Here is a 4,671-nt window from a genome sequence, read left to right as displayed (position 1 = left end):
AAGTTCCTCAGTAAACCAAGGGTTCTCTCTGCCCTAAATCCTGTGTTTTTTAAAAGGGGCCTATTGCACACATCCTGCAATGTGTTGTGGAAGTAAGAAAAGGCTAGTTCAACATCAGGGATTAATTCTATTCCATTCAATGCTAGATACATCATGTAAAAAACCTGGAATATCAAACCCTTCCAGTTTCTTTTCGTAATGACACGTGGAGATGTCTTAGGAATTTTACCATCTCACACTGGAAATAGCACAGTGATCACTTATGTAATTTGCAAAAATACCAGAAGAATTCAAATGATGAGGAGTATTGGTTAAGATCAAAGAGGATTTGAGGATATTTTATATTCAACCTCGTTACACTGTTGAACATCTGAGTGAGATTATAGGTATTGCATAGAATTTTGAGTCCTGAGCACGCTTGAGCAGGTATTCATCAAGGATCTCTCTGTACTTTGCTCTGTTCATCTTTCCCTCGATCCAGACAAGTCTCCCAGTCCCCGCTGAAAACATCCCCACAGCATGATGCTGCCACCACCATGCTTCACCGTAGGGATGGTGCCAGGTTTCCTGTAGACATGACGCCTGGCATTCAGGCGAAAGAGTTCACTCTGGTTTCTTCAGACCAGAGAATCTTGTTTCTCACGGTCTGAGAGTCCTTTTTGCAAACTCCAAATGGGCTGTCATGTGCCTTTCACTGAGGAGTGGCTTCCGTCTGGCCACTCTACCATAAAGACCTGATTGGTGGAGTGCTGCAGAGTTAGTTGTCCTTCTGGAAGGTTCTCCCATCTCCACAGAGGAACTCTGGAGCTCTGTCAGAGTGACCAAGGCCCTTCTCCCCCGATTGCTCAGTTTGGCCCGGCGGCCAGCTTTAGGAAGAGTCTTTGGTTCCAAACTTCTTCCATTTAAGAATGATGGAGGCCACTATGTTCTTGGGGACCTTCAATACTGTTTTGCTACCCTTCCCCATATCTGTGCCTCGACTCTACAATCCTGTCTCGGAGCTCTATGGATAATTCCTTCGACCTCATGGCTTGGTTTTTTCTCTGACATGCACTGTCAACTGTGGGACGTTATATAGACAGGTGTGTGCCTTTCCAAATCATGTCCAATCAATTGACTTTACCACAGGTGGACTCCAGTCAAGTTGTAGAAACATGTCAATGATGATCACTGAAAACAGGATGCAACTGAGCTTAATATCGAGTCTCATAGCAAAGGGTCTGAATACTTATGTAAATCAAGTTTTTGTGTATATTGATTTTTGATTATTTGAAGAGAAAAAAAATATCTAAAAACCTGTTTTCACTTTGTCATTATGGGGTATTATGATGTCATTATGGGGTATTATGATGTCATTATGGGGTATTATGATGTCATTATGGGGTATTATGATGTCATTATGGGGTATTATGATGTCATTATGGGGTATTATGATGTCATTATGGGGTATTATGATGTCATTATGGGGTATTATGATGTCATTATGGGGTATTATGATGTCATTATGGGGTATTATGCGCAGATTTACAAATTTAAATGACAAATTTAGAGTTTATCATTTTGTGAGAAAAACAAGAGTATATGTGTCCGTATTATATCAGAACAAATATCAGTTTATTGTATCAAAGAGTACTGTGGTATTATGCGTAGATTGATGAGGATTTTTACATTTTAAAAAATCCATTTCAGTATCAGCCTGTAATGTAACAAAATGTGGAAAAAGTCAAGTGGCCTGAATACTTTCCGAATGCACTGTATATATGGCAGTCTAGTGACAGGCGTGTATGGCAGTCTAATGACAGGCGTGTATGGCAGTCTATTGACAGGTGTGTATGGCAGTCTATTGACAGGCGTGTATGGCAGTCTATTGACAGGCGTGTATGGCAGTCTATTGACAGGCGTGTATGGCAGTCTATTGACAGGTGTGTATGGCAGTCTATTGACAGGTGTGTATGGCAGTCTATTGACAGGCGTGTATGGCAGTCTATTGACAGGTGTGTATGGCAGTCTAATGACAGGCATGGATGGCAGTCTATTGACAGGTGTGGATGACAGTCTAGTGACAGGCGTGTATGGCAGTCTATTGACAGGTGTGTATGGCAGTCTAATGACAGGCATGGATGGCAGTCTAGTGACAGGCGTGTATGACAGTCTAATGACAGGCGTGTATGGCAGTCTAATGACAGGCGTGTATGACAGTCTAGTGACAGGCGTGGATGGCAGTCTAGTTACAGGCGTGTATGACAGTCTAGTGACAGGCGTGTATGACAGTCTAGTTACAGGCATGTATGACAGTCTAATGACAGGCGTGGATGGCAGTCTAATGACAGGCGTGTATGGCAGTCTATTGACAGGTGTGTATGGCAGTCTAGTGACAAGCGTGGATGACAGGCGTGTATGGCAGTCTAATGACAGTCTAGTGACAGGCGTGTATGACAGTCTAATGACAGTCTAATGACAGGCGTGTATGGCAGTCTAATGACAGGTGTGTATGGCAGTCTATTGACAGGTGTGTATGGCAGTCTATTGACAGGTGTGTATGGCAGTCTAGTGACAGGCGTGGATGACAGTCTAATGACAGGCGTGTATGGCAGTCTAGTGACAGGCGTGGATGACAGTCTAGTGACAGGCGTGTATGACAGTCTAATGACAGGCTTGTATGGCAGTCTAATGACAGGCGTGTATGGCAGTCTAATGACAGGCGTGTATGGCAGTCTAATGACAGGCGTGGATGGCAGTCTAGTGACAGGCGTGTATGACAGTCTAATGACAGGCGTGTATGGCAGTCTAATGACAGGCGTGTATGACAGTCTAGTGACAGGCATGGATGGCAGTCTAGTGACAGGTGTGTATGGCAGTCTATTGACAGGTGTGTATGACAGTCTAATGACAGGCGTGTATGACAGTCTAATGACAGGCGTGTATGACAGTCTAATGACAGACGTGTATGACAGTCTAATAACAGGCGTGTATGACAGTCTAATGACAGGCGTGGATGGCAGTCTAGTGACAGGCGTGGATGACAGTCTAATGACAGGCTTGTATGGCAGTCTAATGACAGGCGTGTATGGCAGTCTAATGACAGGCGTGGATGGCAGTCTAGTGACAGGCGTGTATGACAGTCTAATGACAGGCGTGTATGGCAGTCTAATGACAGGCGTGTATGACAGTCTAGTGACAGGCATGGATGGCAGTCTAGTGACAGGTGTGTATGGCAGTCTATTGACAGGTGTGTATGACAGTCTAATGACAGGCGTGTATGACAGTCTAATGACAGGCGTGTATGACAGTCTAATGACAGACGTGTATGACAGTCTAATAACAGGCGTGTATGACAGTCTAATGACAGGCGTGGATGGCAGTCTAGTGACAGGCGTGGATGACAGTCTAATGACAGGCGTGTATGGCAGTCTAATGACAGGCGTGTATGGCAGTCTAATGACAGGCGTGTATGGCAGTCTAGTGACAGGTGTGTATGGCAGTCTATTGACAGGTGTGTATGACAGTCTAATGACAGGCGTGTATGACAGTCTAATGACAGACGTGTATGACAGTCTAATAACAGGCGTGTATGACAGTCTAATGACAGGCGTGTATGACAGTCTAATGACAGGCGTGTATGACAGTCTAATGACAGGCGTGTATGGCAGTCTAATGACAGGCGTGTATGACAGTCTAATGGCAGGCGTGTATGACAGTCTAATGACAGACGTGTATGACAGTCTAATGGCAGACGTGTATGACAGTCTAATGACAGGCGTGTATGACAGTCTAATGACAGGCGTGTATGGCAGTCTAATGACAGGCGTGTATGGCAGGCGTGTATGACAGTCTAATGACAGGCGTGTATGACAGTCTAATGACAGGCGTGTATGACAGGCGTGTATGGCAGGCGTGTATGACAGTCTAATGACAGGCGTGTATGACAGGCGTGTATGACAGTCTAATGACAGGTGTGTATGACAGTCTAATGACAGGCGTGTATGGCAGTCTAATGACAGGCGTGGATGGCAGTCTAATGACAGGCGTGGATGGCAGTCTAATGACAGGCGTGTATGGCAGTCTAATGACAGGCGTGGATGGCAGTCTATTGACAGGCGTGTATGACAGTCTAATGACAGGCGTGTATGACAGTCTAATGACAGGCGTGTATGACAGTCTAGTGACAGGCATGGATGGCAGTCTAGTGACAGGCGTGTATGACAGTCTAGTGACAGGCGTGTATGACAGTCTAGTGACAGGCGTGTATGACAGTCTAATGACAGGCGTGTATGACAGTCTAGTGACAGGCGTGTATGACAGTCTAATGACAGGCGTGTATGACAGTCTAATGACAGGCGTGTATGACAGTCTAATGACAGGCGTGTATGACAGTCTAATGACAGGCGTGTATGGCAGTCTAATGACAGGCGTGTATGACAGGCGTGTATGGCAGGCGTGTATGACAGTCTAATGACAGGCGTGTATGACAGGTGTGTATGGCAGGCGTGTATGACAGTCTAATGACAGGCGTGTATGACAGGCATGTATGACAGACGTGTATGACAGTCTAATGACAGGCGTGTATGACAGTCTAATGACAGGCGTGTATGACAGGCGTGTATGGCAGGCGTGTATGACAGTCTAATGACAGGCGTGTATGACAGGCGTGTATGACAGTCTAATGACAGG

The sequence above is a fragment of the Oncorhynchus nerka genome, unplaced genomic scaffold (genome assembly GCF_034236695.1).
Source record: "Oncorhynchus nerka isolate Pitt River unplaced genomic scaffold, Oner_Uvic_2.0 unplaced_scaffold_21___fragment_8___debris, whole genome shotgun sequence".
Classification (NCBI taxonomy): Eukaryota; Metazoa; Chordata; class Actinopteri; order Salmoniformes; family Salmonidae; genus Oncorhynchus; species Oncorhynchus nerka.
The sequence above is the reverse complement of the archived record's forward strand: the minus strand, read 5'-3'. Positions refer to the sequence as shown.